Source organism: Vidua chalybeata, chromosome 10 (assembly GCF_026979565.1).
Source record: "Vidua chalybeata isolate OUT-0048 chromosome 10, bVidCha1 merged haplotype, whole genome shotgun sequence".
Taxonomy (NCBI): domain Eukaryota; kingdom Metazoa; phylum Chordata; class Aves; order Passeriformes; family Viduidae; genus Vidua; species Vidua chalybeata.
In genome coordinates this window covers 24,357,225-24,375,037 of record NC_071539.1, presented here as the reverse complement: position 1 = coordinate 24,375,037, position 17,813 = coordinate 24,357,225, and the positions used below count along the sequence as shown (strand labels likewise).

Here is a 17,813-nt window from a genome sequence, read left to right as displayed (position 1 = left end):
CAGGAGGATAGAGCTGGGGCTTTCAGCCTGGAGAAGAGAAGGCTCTGGGGACACCTTAAAGTACCTTCCAGTCCCCAAAGGGGCTACAAGAGAGCTGTAGAAGGGCTTCTGACAAGGGGGAATGGCTTCAAACTGAGAGCAGTCAGGGTTGGATTAGATATCAGGAATTAACTCTTCCCTGTGAGGGTGGAGAGGCCTTGGCACAGGCTGCCCAGAGAAGCTGTAGATGCCCCATCCCTGGAAGTGTCCAAGGCCAGGATGGATGGGGCTCTGAGCAACCTGGTCTGGTGAAAGATGTCCCTGCCCATGGCAGAAGGGCTGGAGCAGGACAGTCTTTAAGGTGTTTTACCAAACCAAACCATTCAATTATTCTATGATAAAATTATCTCCCTTTAAAACTAAACAACAAACCATTACTGAATAAGCGACCAGTTTTTGTGCCAAAATAATACACAAGCAAACAAAAAAAAAAAACTAGATCTTAAAGGATAATTCACTTTGTTCTTCCAAGAAAAGAACCAGCCATTGTAATACAGAAATTTCACATAAGTAATTTCAACATCACAATATACCTTAAGTGGCTATAAGAAAGTGTATTTTGCACAGTTCCCCTAAATCACCTCTCTTTCTTTTGCCAGTTTAAATGCTTGGTCTAAGTCTTCAAAGTCACTAATGGAATTCAGTGCCTGATACGTAAACCGCACCACATCTCAACTGCCAAGATAGGTGTGCTCCTTTGGGGCAACACAGAGCATAGAAAGATATATTTAATGGCAGAGGTGATGCATCCCAGGATTAAGAGAGCTATCCAAGTCACAAAGCTTCAGGAGAGATGAGGTGAGAGTCACAACATTTAACACCGTGACATTGTATTTTATAGATTTTGAGGCAGAGGGACAAGAGTTTCAGCTAACCCATTAACTCCACTTCATGTTATGAAATGCTCTGCAGCACAGGAATCAAAAAGGGGGAATTATCTAGATTGCTCCCAAAATGTGCTCAAGCTCTTGCCATGGCAACCTTATTAAGAGTCCTCCTGATGACTCACAAGACACCAGTCCAAAGATCTATGTTACAGCAGGATACTTATGCATATGCACTCTGAAAAGCCAGCCATTCTTGAAAAACCCAGGGCAAAATCCTTTTCCCTCCTGACACCACCTGAGAGTTTCAGTTACTCGAAGTTATTGTATATTAGTGAAAACAGAAGATAAACAATGTGTCAGATGTCTGTGCTGATACATACTACTTTTCATCTGTCTTCCTCTTTTTGGGGACACTTGAGTTCTCTTTCCAGGCAGACCACATCATGCTAAGCAAACCTCTGCTTCCATGAGAGTAACAAATACAAGAAAAGGACAACCTTGGAATAGACAGGTTAAAAGTCTTCATAAAAAGTTTAACATCTAAATTTATTCCAGCCAAAACTCACAAGATAGTACCTTACAGTTCCTGCTTGCTGTTGACCAAAAGTTTCCGAAAGCATGTTTACATTTAAAGAAGAAGGAGGCTGGAGGGAATCACACAGCAGAAAGACACCCTTCCAAAATAAAGTCTTCCCAACTGATTGGACTTCAAAGCAACTCGCAATAGCTGCTGTAGATAGGACTCTCCAAGGCAGAAGAGCCCTGAGGGTTCACAAATGTGACAAACCAGCACTGTTGATCTGTCCATAAAGGAGTCAGCACCTGCCCTGACACACACAGACAAACACCGATGAAAAACTGGCTGAGAGCTACCTGGCTGCAGACAGCATGTGAAAAACAAAGTTTGGAACAAGATGTGACTAATATTAGGCCAACTAACATGGTGGGAAGCACCTCTGAGGAACGGTTCCCTTAATTAATCTGCTAAGAAGAGCTGGACTGGAAAAGGGAACTATCAAATTGTTTCACAATACTAAAAGAAGAACTCCCACTTTTCCTCTAATGCAATTACTGTGCAGTGCTACCAAGACAAACTTGAACACTACAAAAGAAGTTTCCATCTCTATAAGTTTACCCAAGGAATGATCACACATCATACCTGAAATGACTGAAAAAAATCATTCTGCAGGACAGCAGTTCTTCTAAAGGGCTGACACCAAGCTTGGGTGGGACTACTTGCATTTTAGCTGATACCTATACAACTAACACTGTGCATTTTTACTTATTTCAGCTATGCCAGTAACCTGTCAGTATCCTTAGGGCTATGTGGAAAAACAAAACAAAAACCCCACAACCCTTGAAATTATTAATTGGTGCACCAGCTTAACATAATTTTATTGAATTAGGGATTACAAAAATTACTTAAATAAGAGTACAACAGTACAATATCATCACTTTCTGTATCACTAAGAGGCTTCAATGAAACAAGGTCTTAAATAAAAGGATATCAAGAAATCAAAACTCCCTCCCTGGCCCTGCTGCCCTCACTGCTTGTGATGCAGCCCATAAACTGTAATGCAACCTTTACATTCCCCAGAAATTACAAAAATAAAAGGCATGCAGTGACAATTTTGGAATCTGACCAACCATCTATTAGAAAGAGAGGTAAGTAAGGGGATTTCACAGAATTCAGACGTACTGAAATCTATTAAAATAATTCTTTGCTACTAAGTCAAATAAGATTTAAATAAACAGTGTGAGAGACACTGTTAATTCATGGATTTTCAAACTATCCCTTTTAGCTCCTAAAATATAGATTTTAATTTTCCCTTCACAGTCATTTTGAAATTAGTTTAGCTTGGTTATTAATTTAGGGACTTGCTCAAAGTCTGGATTTTCTGAGTTTTGGTATAAATCTCAGAGGCATCAATCCACAACACTGGAAGTGAGAGTACCATAATGAATACAAGACAAGGTGTAGAAACTTCTGTTGTGCTTACTAACATTTCTGAATGCTTGCTAGTAATTCTGAAAGTTAAAAATAGCCTATTTCGAGAGAAAAGCTTCTGTATTTCTGGCCAACAATCATTCTCCTTGTTCACTAAAGAGCTCAAGAACAACTACTTCTGAAACACAGATTTGACATTTCTTCCTAGATTTGATAGTGTTAAATCCTCAACCTGCATCAACACGAGGAGTGACTGACAGTGCTAAAGGGAGAGCAGAGTTACTCAGACTCCAACAACTCTGAGACCCTACCCAGTACAATTCCTAAGGGAGGCAAAGAACCTTGCATGGTCAGCCTCAAAGCAAAAATCTAAACAATCTTTGTTGGATGTTAACTATAAATCCAGCCCCAAATGGCTGTTAACATTTTTTTTACATATCAACACACACATGTAAGTTCTCAAGCAAGAAGGAAAACTCACTACACCGTTTATTTCTCTTTCTGGGAGAAAAAAAAATCTATATACAGGCAGGAAATAATAACTACAGTCACAAATTAAGAAGCTGGGGACTTGAAGTCTGTTTGTTTTTTCCAGGTTAAAAGAATGAAGAAAATTAGCATGCAATTCTCTCAGAGAATTTAAAACTTAAATACATTCATACGTTTGTCAGCATGCACAAATGCCCTGAAGTTTTTGTGACTTTTGGGGAAAATATTCCATAACCCTGTAATGAAGAGGCTCTTTTGGATCTAATGATGTTAAACCTGTCACCATGACACAAGTTAAGGGTAACACCAGTCAGACAGCACAGCTGTGCCAGGACTCTGCCCAAAATGCTCTGTGAATGGATGCAGCTCCTCAGAGAGAAACTGTTTACTCCAGCTCCACCCTATTACAGAGTCAGTAGAGTTGGGATATTGCTCAATGTCAATTACAGACATAAAACGGAACTATGTTAGTCAATTCTGATGAGTCAAATCTACTGCTTTTCTTAGAGATTACAAATCTAAATAATCACCTCCAGAACAGCGCTTGTTTAGCCAACATATACTGTTTTCAAGAAGCTGTCTTTGCTGTCAATCATTACCTCTGTAATGCATGGAAAAAGACTATTTGCCCTTCTGACTGGAGCTTGTGTTTGCTTTCAATCATATTTTAAGACAAGCTGAACTTCTCAGGTTCATATTTGAACTCTCAAATCCAACAGCCAACACTTAATTTAAGGTTTTCCAATTCTCTTGATTATTTTAGTTTTCCTCAGTTGTACTTTCTTAAGAGAAGCCTTCACTCATTCCACTGATAAACTAGACTACAAAATGAAAATTTCCATAGGAACTTTTACTTTTTTAAAGCTGGGAAGCAGGCAACAAGGCAGAGGGCAGCAAAACCAGGTTTCTTGGACAAGACTTGGGCAGCAGAACTTGATCCCAAATCTTCCTTTCTCCTTAGGCAACACATAACCCGGGTGCCTATAACATGGTTACTGCCTGAGTGTTTGTCCTCTTCAGGAAGGCCAGAATGAGATTTGAAGGCTAACAACCAGTATCACAGCACCACTTCAGGTGCCTGATGGACCAACACCACTGTGAATGCTCTCTAACAGCACAGCTGGTCTCCAACCGCCCTTTCAGAAAATCACAAACCTCTAGGGCAGGTGCCTTGGAGTACCTAAAATACAACCAGATAGCTATGTTTAGGCAACTGTATTTCACATCACAAATGGGTGTCACTGGAAAAACGTTTAGGAAGTGTGTGTTTCTCAAGTGCTCCTCCAGACAAGGTGCACAACAGTCACACACTCAAAGAGAGGAGGAAATTCTCTGTGCTTAAGCATCATTCCCTGGAAAAAGCGGGGAGAAGCACCGTGCTGCTGAAGAACACTCTGAAATGTACTGTCCTGAGTATCTGTGAACCAAAGAAAAACCCCCAAGGACCTGGATCCTCCTGTCTTCTTTTGCAGTAAAGCAAAAAAACAAATACACTGCTACTAAAAAAGTACATTCAAAGGATGTTATGTGCACCGAGCTGAAAAAACCTGGAAACAACCACATAAGGTTTTTGTACCAAATCAGTATCAGCAAAGCAAGGTTTGGGATATGTGCTAAATTTTGAGAGATTAACTTTGCTTTCTCAACATTTGTCGAATATAGTACCAAGCATATACAAAGTCTTTATCAAGAATCATGCCTCAAGTGACCTCCTCCAAGGTTATCTCTTTAAATTCTCCTGAGAAATTTCTCCATTACTACCAAACTCCAGTCAGAAGAAACCTGGGACTTGAATAGCAGGTGTGACAGGTTAGAAGAGCCAGGCATTCATAAATCGTGTGGGAGCGAGACTTCTCAGGCATCCCTGTGTTACACTCAGTGCATGTCTGCATCACTAAGGTCTCTTTTACAATAAAACCCTCACATTTTCTTTGCTAAAATTTTGCATCTCTGTGAACAGACTTTACTTGTGCTTATTTTTTGTCTGTACATGATATTCAATAAAGCCATAATGTTATGTGATAGTTAATTTAGTGGTTTATTTTATAAATTATTGCAATACATCAAAACAAAACAAAAAAAATTAAATTTTCTGATATCTCTTAAAAGGAGTATCATCTGCCAGAGCAGTATCTTCACATGTAACAGTCAAAAGTAAAATATAATGACCAATAACGTTTGCCTCATTTCTACAAGTGTAGCAAAACCTCCTGAAACTGCTTAGCCAGGGGAAGAGCTCAGAGCTCCACTGCAGCAGGATGCTCTGAATGGGTGTGATCAGCAAACACATCTACCACTCCATACAGGCTGTCACTCACAACTCGGTGTCTACAGACTTTTTCTCAAAGCAAGCTCCTCAGCAGATGAGCTGAGAAGCTGCTGTGGCTCTGAATGAATATTTTGAAAAATATATCTACCCATGAGGAGCTTCCCAGGTACACTTGGCCAGAAGGTAAAGAAAAAACGACAGAGAAAGTTGCACAGTCGAAGCAACACTGGCTGCAAAAGCCAGCTGGGGTGTCAGAGGGACCTTCTACAACTCTGTGCAGCAGCCTTTCCTCCCAAATCTATGCACTGCCATGCTTCACTCAAAAGTCAGTAAATAAAACAATGAAAGCTATTCAGAAAGGTGTTTCTTGAGATGTCAAGCTGTTTGCCTGGGCAGCTTCAGCAGCCAGAAAAAGATCACGCATTCCACATTTCTGGAAACACTTCTCCATTTTTTCATTCTGTGTTTTAACACAGATAAACTTCAAAGGAGATAAGGCATTTCACACATGAGTGACTGAACATAAGTACTGTTCTCACAGTCACATACATTCAACTCCCTGAAAAGCTGACAAATTAATTCTCTTTAATTTATAGCCAAGTTCTATCTTAGCTATTTTTAAGTCTCATGTTTCAAATCTTGCAGGGTTTGCAGTTAAAACAATTTGTTACATTCTCTTAGTCAGAAAAAACAATTTGTTATCAATAAAGACTGACTTAAAAAATACACAACAGGGCAAGGATCAAAAGCAGCACAGAGTAATTTTTCACTGATGCAGCCATTTCCCACACTTGGCAGTATACCAGAATGTTTTAAAATATCCAATGTTTTAAACATCTATGTAGTAACTCAAAAATACCTTCATCCAAAGATGTTTGTGAACTTAGAAAAACATCTTACACTAATACTACAGTTCTCTACTAATTATACCTTGCCAGATTTTGAACCGTCTTGCTATATTTAACTTTCTGGTGAAGAATTCTCTGAGTGTTTGAAGGGGAGGGAAGGATTACAGAGGAAATGGATCTTTAGAAAGGAACTTGGAATTTAACTACAAGTAGCAGAATTTCAATAAACAGAAAGATTAGCTACAACATTCAGTAATATCCCCCAGAATTTTATGCCCTTGTGCATATTGTTAATATTTGCTTCCTTTTACCGAATTTGAAGCCAACAGTCAGGAACTTTTTGTAGTGTCTTTTGATTAAATCAAGCATAGCTAGAATGCTCAGACCAAAGGAGTTAGAAAGCAAATTGCAGTTGTTTATTTAAACCTAAGCCATTTACTTCCTAAATTAACACTGTCTGAAAAAAAGAGGCCACGAAGGCTGTTGAGGAACAACCACAGTTATTCCTGTAAACACACTGAATTTTGACTGCTTCGAGCTTGGATCAATCCTGAATTCAAGCCTTTATAAGGAGTATTTAAATAGGGGCAAACAAATGTGTTATTTTATCACAAGGTGCAATAAGGAAAGCACATAACTCTGCTCAGGCTAAAGAAAGCCCAAACTCACATGACACCAGTGTAAGCCTTAGGTACTCCTGATCGTGCATTTAACAGCCCAGCTCAAGTCCTTTAAAATAATTCAAGACAGCCTCATCTTCTAATTTAACCTTTGTGTTTGCACTTGGGGGGTGGGGAGGATTTCGGCATAAAGTTTCACCTTCTCACTGCAGACATGCAGCTTCCCTTTGGCTCACACCTCTGCACCTCGTGGTGCCAGAAGCATGGTATTGAGAGAAAACATGGGCAGAGAGAGTTAAACATACAAAATTTCAACTGTACAATGCAGAAGTGATAATGTTTGAAAAACATTCAACTCACATTTTTGCTTTGCACATTATTTACATAAATAGCTGCAGGCTGTTATGGAACTATTAATTTTGAAGGAGCAGATGAGTCAAATCTTATTTTTGATAGGTAACTGCAAGATGCCTCCAATTAGACTAAGATAATCATACTTTAATAGCTGCTCTTGTAATTAAACCATATTACACAGTGTCACAAGTACAGAAAAGCAGGGCCAGAAGGGAATTCAAAAGGCCACCAGGCTTCTTCCTGCCCCCTGCTTCCAAGCAGCACCAGCTATTTCTGAAACTCCACAAAAAAGCATTATTTTAGCAAGTGTCTAAAGCCTCTAAAGCACATACAGAGATTATCAGCTTTCAGAAGTATTTTACACAAAAAAATAGGCTGCAAACAATTAATGTAAAAAATCCGCAAAAACTGAACAAAGAAATTATTCAGAAGGGAAGACACTGGCCAGTAATTCTCATATTCACCAAAATGCCATAAAAAACCTTAGGAAGTGCAGCACATACAGGCAACAGTCAAGTCTCATTCAACTACCAGCCATTAATTAATAAGAGCTACACGACAGAATGCAAAAAATAGACACCATTCCCTCCTGAGTAAGCCAATCAAGGAATTCCAAGAGGCGCAGTTTTAATATTATCACGCCCCACTGGGAATATACATTTGTCTGGGCTTGATAATACCCAAAGAGTATAATTATCTCTCAAAGACATACTGTCACAAAGTATTACTCAACCACTGCTTTTATTTGTAAACACATATTTTTACAAATATAAATTCTGTTTTACGCAATGCACACAAAACACATCAAAATTTCAGAACTTTGTGTCAACATAAAGAAGAGAATGTCATTAAACTTAAGAGAAAAAAATCGATGCTATCAGCATTCAGAGAAACTCAGCAGCATGCTAGTCCATATTTACAAACTCACATTCTATGACTATCCTGCTTGGTCCCAACACCACCAGGCACGACCTCCTCCTGTCCCAAGGTGCTTCTGTCTGACCAAGGAAAGCCCCAACAACAGGTATGTTACACTAGTAATGAGATCCACATCAAATACAAATAAATTTAAGACAAGTGCATCCTAGCTGGCTGACCCAATCGTTTCTCACACCACACAAACACCATGAAGTTAACTGTGAAATACAATATTCTTACAACAGCCAGTCCACGGCAGGCAGAAACCAATCAAGGCACCATCATGCCACTTACAGATCACCTTATGTGCCAACTTCTACAGGACAACTGAAAACAACAAAAAATCAACTTACTCCTGAGCCCAGAATAGCTTATTCTACCTCACAAAATATTTTGTGGCCTTTTTCTTCTTCTGCAGTTAAAGGCATGTGCCACATCAACAGGTATTAGGTAACAGCTATCAATTAAAGGTACACAGTGTTTTAAACAGTAAAAAGCTATTATTTAAAAGCTTTGATACCAAGGTGCAAGCTCAGGATGTTAAATTTCCTCTGACTACATGAGCTCTAGGTGTTAAAAAGGAAGACACACTTCCTGATAAACCACACTGCTAAGGATCTTGAATTAAGAGTTTCTGACAGGTAAGTTTAAAAAAAAAACCCACGTGCAGACAAAACTTTACAACATTTTGATGTTAATCAAATTTAATTTCTGATCTACACTGAAACTGTTCTTCCACGCATTGTTATTTGCCTTACTGAAACTGAAGAGCCTAGGTCATGTAATTTAATCTTTGACTCATCATGCAAATTAAATCACACCATTCCCACAAGACAGCATATAGGTTTTAAATAAATCCTGGGCACCTACACGATCCCTCACCAGAAATTAAAATTTTAAAAAAATTTAAAATACCAAAACCGGATACATCCTAGTTTCAGTACCGGCGGCATTCCACCGATTTGCAGGGAAAAAAAAAACAATGATAAAACTTTTCTTATCCTACGGAGCAAAGAGATCACGCTGCGTTAGCTGTCTGTGGAGCAGTCTGCAAAGAAAACAGGCTCTGAGCAGCGCTCCCGCACAGCTACTGCTGCGGAGGCCTATCGGGGCTACCCGCAGGAACAACAATTGTAGGAAGAGGCCCCGGAGCCGGACCCCGAGAGGCCGCGTAAGGCAGTGCCGGCCCCGCACCTCCGGCTGCTCCGAGCGGCCAGGGCCGGAACAAAGAGCGGTGGTCGCCGGCAGCGCCCCCGGCCCGGCCGGCCCTGGGACGGGACAGGCGCTGCCCCTCCGCCCTCCTCGGGAGCGGCCCGAGCGCTGCGGTTCGCTCCGGGCCGAGCCGTCCGCGGCTTTGCGTTGATCGTTCCCCGGCCCGATGTTTGAGCAGCTCGGGGACCGGGGCGCTGCCGCACGGGAAGTGCAGCCCCGGCCGTGCCCTTCCCCTCGGGCTGCCCGGCTGTGCCGCACGGCACCCCCGGAGCAGCGGCTGCTATCCGCGGACCTGCCCTCTGCCCAGCCCGGCGGGACTCGGCCGGTCCTTCCCGGCGCCGAGCGGACAAACGGGCCCGGAGCGCGGCGGGCACCGGCCGGGCCGCGCTACCCGCGGCCCGCAGGGCACGGCCCGGCCCCACGCCGGACAATGCCCACGGCTTTCGCCTCCCCGCAGCCCCGGCTGCCCCAGTACCTGTGCGTCCGGCGGGCCCCGCCCGCCCGCTGGCGGCTCTCGGCTCCGGCGCTGCGGCTGCGGCAGAGGCGGCGCGGCCCCGGCTCGCCCGGCCCGTCCCCCCCGCCCCGCGCTCACGGCGTCGCACCGGCCCGGCCCTCCCGCCCGCGCTTCCGTCCGCGCCGCGGCGCCGCAGCGCCCCCTGCCGCCGCGGAGGACCGAGAGCGCTGCCGAGCCCGCCTCACGTTTTGGTCATTTCCTCGTTTTATTGTTCACGGTGCTTTTGGTCATTATTGGTGTCACAGAGCCACCAGGGTTGGAAGAGACCTTTCAGATCATCCGGTCCAACCATCCACGCACTGCCACTGCACCCCTAAGCCACTAAACCACATCACCCAGCCCCAGGTGTAGACGCCTGTTGAGCACCTCCAGGGTGGGCACTCCACCACTTCCCTGGCAACCTGTTCTGATGCCTGGCCTCCTGAACAGGGAAAAATATGTTTATAATATTTAATCAGATTCTCCCGCCTCAGCTTAAAGCCATTTCCTCTGGTCCTCTCACTGCAGATGTGGCAGAAGAGACTGGCCTCATCTCCCTACAGCCTCCTGCCAGGGAGTTGTACAGAGCAAGGAGGTCCCTCCTGAGCTCCTGGAGACTGAACAACCCCAGCTCCCTCAGCCACTCCTCATAAGACAAGTGTTCTAAACCTCTCCAAACCTCTCACAAGCCTTGGTGCCCTTCGCAGGACACGCTCCAGCACCTCAATGTCCTTTTTAAAGTGAGGGACCCAAACTTGCACACAGAACTCGAGGTGCAATTTATTCCTTTATTCTTTATTAGTAGTTAACTGCCTTTGTAATTACTATTTACATTTTATTTATTGGTATTTGTTCATTTGTTATTTGTACTTACCATTCTTTTCATCATTTTTACCCCCCTCTGCCCTGCCCTTTTGCAGACCCTTTACACCTTCTGTAGTGTCACAAAACTTCTTTTCCATGCCATGACCCTCAGGGCTTCAGTGTGGGGTTGGAACTCAGCATAGTGCCTTGCACACGGTCTGATTGTCCTGATGCATCAGGTGCTGGTGATTTACAGCCTGGAGGTTTTCTGCAGTCCCCAGCATGGCATGGAAGGACTCCAGAGTGGTTTTCTGTCCCTGTACGTAATACTCATCTATTACTGGCACTGTGGCAAATGCAAGTTAGCTTGGATGGAGAAAAGCCCACACCTCTCCCAGCATAGATCAAGTTGATATTGTCCATTAGTGCGATATAATACATTTAAAGCAGAAAATACATTTTTAATGGCACAAGTCATGAATTTCTTACAAGCCACAAGGTGAAACCTGGCTCCAGGAGATCTGATGCAGCACCGGCATGCAGCCATGTGGGACCTGCTTTCCCAAAATGTCCACAAGCTTCTAGTGAGCCGACAGCTCCTATCTTCAGCTTCATCTTGATTACATCCACATCCCTCTGCTGCACTTCCCTGTCTCAGTGCTGGGGAGGGTTTGGGTTGGGTTTCTCAGTGTTCTGCAGCAGTGCAGTTCAGCTGCTCTGAACTCCACACTTCACAGATCCCTGGCTGGCGAACCTCAGATGTCGGTGGGCAGAGCTGCCTCTTGACCTCTTGGGGAGTCTTCACCAGCTGTGTGCTACAGCTCAGACATGGAAAAATGCATCTGAGCACACTTGCAGCCACCCCAGCATTCGACAGCAGGGGAGCACAGAGGGGCAGGCACTGGGTGGTGGGACTGGGCGGCTGGAGCAGCAGCACTGGTTCCACAGGATACTGCCCTGGACAGGTACCGCGGGCTCCAGGTCCAGCCTGGCACCATGCTGGGGCCGCGGGGCGCTGCCCAGCCAATCCTGCCATGCTCAGCACCCCAGGGGACAGGACATGGGCATGTAAACAAGTGTGTGTGCATGCGTAGCATTTATTTATATCTACCTCCTATTTATTTATTAGTATTTATTATATGTATTCCTAATATTTATTACATTTATTCCTGATATTTATTATATTTACCTCTTATATTATTTATCTCTACCTCAAATATTTACTTGGTGTTGTAGGAAGATGTAAGAGATGCAGCAGCACTGGACCTGAAGCAGGAGGGGTCGTGGTGCCTGTGCAAGGTGATGGGACCTCGACTCATGGCATGTGGTCAGCAAAATTTTGGCAGTTCATATATCCCACTTGTGAGCTGGGAACAGTTGATTTCAAAGCCAGCATGGAAAGGGTGTGTATATCTGAGTTCAAATGGTTAACCCATACTTAGGCTAAAACCATTCAAGTTTAAACATAATAATCAGGGTACTGAGGAGAGAGGAGAAGGAGCTAAAGGTGAGCACTGTTGAAGGGATTCAATATCAGCTCCTGGAGAATAGACACTACTGCTTTACAAATGACCATTGGAAAAGAGATCACACCAGAAATGGGTTCAGTGCAATTGCCATCCCTGCACACTGCAGAGAAATCCCTGAGCAGAGAGAGCATGATTTTCCTAAACTCTTAGAAGCAGGGATTAAATACAGCATGTGAGAGAGCTCCTTGAACACTAATGAGTCGCTAATTCACAGCCATTACTGAGAGATCCATTGTGAATTAATTAATTGCAAGTTAGGTAGTGAGTACACATTAAAAAAATCCAAGTAACTTCAGTGGGGAAAAAAAAAGGTATTTAGAAAGGCAAGCATGCAGGTGCTTTGCTTATGAAGGACAGAGCTGAATGGGATCCTGCGGCTTCTGCTGCTGGTGGGAGGCCCAGGGAACCCTACAGCCCAGCTCTAACTCCTCCCATCATCATCCCACACCAAAAACCAGCAAAACTGCAGAAAAACAATATGTCAGCCTGTGAAATTACCCCTCCTTCAAGCAGCTCAATTTTGCTGCCCTCTTTTCTCCTCTCAGCCCTTACCTCGCGCAGGGCAGCCATTCTCTCCTGGAGTGCCACGGCAGCTCTGCGGGGCCGGCTGCCCTCGGCTCTCCACAAGACCCTGTAGCCATTTCCTCCTCTATCTTCTCTTTTCCATGGCACACATGTGCCCTTTCCCCTCGTGCCTTCCCCTCCTGTCGCCACTGTCCTGCTGGCAGCCAGCCCCGAGTGCCCCTCACGTCCCATGCAGGCCCTGAGTGCCTCTTGTGCCCCACGCAGTGTGTCCCACACAGCGTGTCCCACGCAGTGTCCCACACAGAGTGTCCCACACAGTGTCCCACACAGAGTGTCACACACAGAGTGTCCCACGCAGTGTCACACACAGCATGTCCCACGCAGTGTGTCCCACGCAGTGTCCCACACAGAGTGTCCCACACAGTGTCCCACACAGAGTGTCCCACGCAGTGTCACACACAGAGTGTCCCACACAGTGTCCCACACAGAGTGTCACACACAGTGTCCCACACAGAGTGTCACACACAGTGTCCCACACAGAGTGTCACACACAGAGTGTCCCACGCAGTGTCACACACAGAGTGTCCCACACAGTGTCCCACACAGAGTTTCACACACAGTGTCCGACGCAGTGTCACACACAGAGTGTCCCACGCAGTGTCACACACAGCATGTCCCACACAGCGTGTCCCATGCAGTGTCACACACAGAGTGTCCCACACAGTGTCCCACACAGAGTGTCACACACAGAGTGTCCCATGCAGTGTCACACACAGCATGTCCCACGCAGTGTGTCCCACGCAGTGTCACACACAGAGTGTCCCACACAGTGTCCCACACAGAGTGTCCCACACAGAGTTTCACACACAGTGTCCGACGCAGTGTCACACACAGAGTGTCCCACGCAGTGTCACACACAGAGTGTCCCACACAGTGTCCCACACAGAGTGTCCCACACAGCATGTCCCACGCAGTGTCATACACAGAGTGTCACACACAGAGTGTCCCACGCAGTGTCACACACAGAGTGTCCCACACAGTGTCCCACACAGAGTGTCCCACACAGAGTGTCCCACACAGTGTCCCACACAGAGTGTCCCACACAGAGTGTCACACACAGTGTCCCACACAGAGTGTCCCACACAGAGTGTCCCACGCAGTGTCCCACACAGAGTGTCCCACGCAGTGTCACACACAGAGTGTCCCACACACAGTGTCCCACACAGTGTCCCACACAGAATGTCCCACACAGTGTCACACACAGAGTGTCACACACAGCGTGTCCCACGCAGTGTGTCCCACACAGAGTGTCCCACACAGTATCACACACAGTGTCACACGCAGTGTCACACACAGAGTGTCCCACACAGTGTCACACACAAAGTGTCACACACAGTGTCCCACACAGAGTGTCCCACACAGCGTGTCCCACACAGCGTGTCCTTCACAGCATGTCCCACATAGCCTGTCCCTTACAGCGTGTCCCACACAGTGTATCCCTCACAGCGTGCCCCCAGCCCTTGCAGCCGGCCACACACTTTGGGGTGTCACTGCCCAAAGTTTTACTGGTGGTGTCACAGCTGGAGCTGTGTCACACAGGTGTCACAGGTGTCCAGCAGGAGCCCCGTTTGTACAGAGCTCCAGCTGTGCTGGGAGCAGGCAGGGAGCCCTGAGGTAACTCTGGTGCTGTGGGTGTGTCACCCACGCCATGGGATGGAGGGGCTCCAGATGTCCATGGCCTTCTGACACAGATCATCTCAAAAAATACTCTGGCTCCTCTTGGCAGCTGCCTGGAGGAACACGCGAGCAGGGGAGAACAGAACCAACACCCAGGAGATGCTTTAACTGGGCATGGACTGGTGTGATTCCCAGAGCAGAGCCCATGTTCCTGGCTCCTGACAAGGTGCTTCAGGGCTGAAATATTAGAAGTAGGGACAACTGCAGTTATGCTGAATTTTTTCTGTTTAAAGTTCAGCAGAAGAAGAATCCTGAGCCTTTCCAAGGACTTTGAACCAAGCTGCAGTGGCTGAATTTAATCACTAGGTTTCACAAGTGCCTCTGACAGTTCCTGAAACTGCATTTCACCCATTACTGCCTGGAGACATTCACTGCAGACTCCTAAAGCTTTTCTCAAAGAAACATCTGTGGGTGAAAGTTTTTTTACCTTTCAGTTCATTCAATTATTACACAATGAGCGGACTTACACCCCCAAAATCCTATTTACAGTAGAAAACACAATTAAATGTAATTGCCTTTCATATCAGTTAGGAGGTTTTTTCCTCCTGGAGATTCCATTATTTAATCTTTAATTCAAGGTTCCATTTCAGAATTAGAACACATTTTAAAAACATTATAGCAAACTACAAGGACTAAGAGTTAGCATGTAAACATTGTCAGAAAAGAGAAAATAATTACCTGGAAAATCATAGAAAAAAAAATCAGGTGCAAATCCCTTTCCTGGAGAGCCAGTAATTTTAATAAACTTTTTATTACTGTGGAACAATTGAAAGTTATCTGTAAAGCACAACATCCATTCCAGGGAGGATCTACTACTAAAGCCAAAACCAGGTTTTCATCAGCACTGTAAACATGAAAGGAAGTAAAAGAAGTCACCCCAAGAAACAGCACTACTGTAAAATGTACTTCCTGAGCTAAAAACAAAAAACAAAACACCATACACAAAAAAAGCAGTCAAATACAGCCATTAATTCAATAGAACTGGAAGCAAATACAGTAAGAATCCCAAATCATGCAGAAGGACACAAGGCTGTGAACACTGCTGAAAATGACTGTTGGGTGATTATTTTTAGATGCTTTCCCTGTTCTTTTACATTTTAAAGAAATGACAAGGTGACTAACTGGGTTCATATTTAAGTAGTGCCTGTTAAACTTTGAAGCTCACAGCCTCTGGATAACACTGCTGTGCACTTGCTTATCCCTTTACCCCTTCAAAGGGCTTTGCAGAAACTAATTAATTAGCTCTTACAGCAGAAACTTGTGAGGGGCACGGGGTTAGTGCTGCCCTTCAGATTGATTCAGGCTCAGCTAGCACAGGAGCCCTTGCCACGTCACTTGACAACACCAGCAAATACATGTACAACCTTTCCTGAGACTCTCTAACGCTCCTCTGCGCCTCTCCTCCTGCTCCTGATGGGACCACTGGCTCCCAATGAGGAGAGAACTCCAGAGCTCTGCTGTCCCAACCTTCAAAGGCAGGCACTGCTTTGGAAAAGGGCTACAAAACTGTATCTTCTGCATATTGTCTGTGTGCAGGTGTGAGTACATGTGTGTACACATGTGTGTACAGACACACCTGGAATGGGGAGAGGGTGTGAAACATCATCTTTGAAACACAAAAAGAGGGGATGAAACATCATCTTTGAAACACAACCTGAGGGATGAAACATCATCTTTGAAACACAACAAGACACCCAGCTGATCACAGGTATTATTCTGGAAAACTCCTTGGGGAACTCATCTGTCTTGTGGCCTCTTTTGCTTTTTGACAGAGCAAACCCAAGGCACAGCTCCTAATGTTAAAAATCAACAAGCAAGAAAAAAAGGGTTGTGGCAGTGGGGCTTTTGTTATTATTTTAACAGCCTCGTTATGGAGGAGCCAAAACAAGTGCAAACTCTGCTTTTCTTCTTCCCATACCAGCCCACAGAGCAGCACCCACCTTCTCACAGCTCCTGGTTGCTCTACATGTTGGCAGGGCCATGGTTTTCCTACCCCAAGGTGACTGTGCCCCAAGAACTAGCAGCACTTCGTACACCTTTTGGGTACTCCACAGCAATAAGAAATGCTCATCCCTGTAATAAAGGACTGTCTTCTAGATATACCTGAAAGGGGGGGGCGGGGGGGAAGTAAAGAAATTGAAGAGGAGAGTTGGTTTAAAGCAGGCAGTATTCATGAACAAAAACAAAATAGTATAAAACCTTTTGCTTTAATTGGTAAGAAATTAATTACAAAAATAGAGATTAAAAGAAAATCTTAGAGAACACCATGAGGCTTCATAGAGAATCCAGGATGGACTTGGCTCACACAGACCAGAGACCCTGCAGCTCATGCCTTCCCCTCCTAAACCCTCCTGTGTTCCACTGTCACAGTAGCAGTCAGGTTGTGCCAAGACAGAACCACAGAGTGCCAAACACCCAAGTGAGTGTTTCCCCACTTCCTTGGGTGCTGCAATCCCAGCCCTGCAGCAACAGAAGCGGGCAGCAGGTCGGGAATGCTGCTGGTGAGGGCAGTGCCCCCCTGGGCAGTCAAAGGGCCCAGGACAGCACGCAGGTCACTCCTCCTGCAGAGCACAGCCCGTGGCTGGCCTGCTTGCCCCATTCCTGCTGACAAGGTGTCCTGTGCCAGGGGCTCAGGATGTGGTAACAGCACACCTAGACACACAGACTATAAAAAGCAGGCGTTGGCGTGTGGCCAGGCTGGCACAAAAGCCACATTTACTCACAGAAGAGATATTTTTCTCACAAAGATGAATCTTAACCCACATCGCTCTGCAGCCTCAAGAACCGAGAAGCTAAGAAGAAACAGGCAGTGTGGGAAGTGCAGAGGCTGCAATGTGGGGTGTGCAGGGCTGGGGTGCAGGGTGCTGAGCCTGGGGGTCCAATGTGGGGGAGTCAGGCATCCATGCTGCTGTCAAAGTGAAGCTTACTGAATAAACCAAGCATTTGTTCCATTACAGATCAGGCTTGTTATCAGGTGACATCTGGTAACATCTCACACACACAGAGCGTGAGAATACCCAGAACTGCTCTCCTGAATGAAATAACTCACCCAGAGTGTGAGAACACCCAGAACTGCTCTCCTGAATGAAATAACTCACCCAGAGTGTGAGAACACCCAGCATTGCTCTCCCGAATGAAATAAGGCATGCTGCATAAAGAAAGTTCAAGTATTCTCCTTGAATGGTCCCTCAAAGTCCCCTA

At 45.1% G+C, this 17,813-nt stretch overlaps 1 protein-coding gene across 2 annotated transcripts in view; it reads right to left on the bottom strand.

Moving 5' to 3' along the window:
* Positions 1–10,091, bottom strand: part of CAB39 (calcium binding protein 39) — a 39,717-nt gene extending 29,626 nt beyond the window's left edge. Inside the window, exon 1 of one of the 2 annotated variants that reach the window (XM_053951929.1) lies at positions 10,000–10,091. The gene's annotated coding sequence lies outside the window, so the exon portion shown is untranslated. Of the gene's footprint in view, positions 1–8,322; positions 8,393–9,999 lie in introns of those variants that run through there. The other variant, XM_053951930.1, reaches the window with a different exon arrangement.
* Between the last annotated feature and the right edge of the window lie 7,722 nt (positions 10,092–17,813).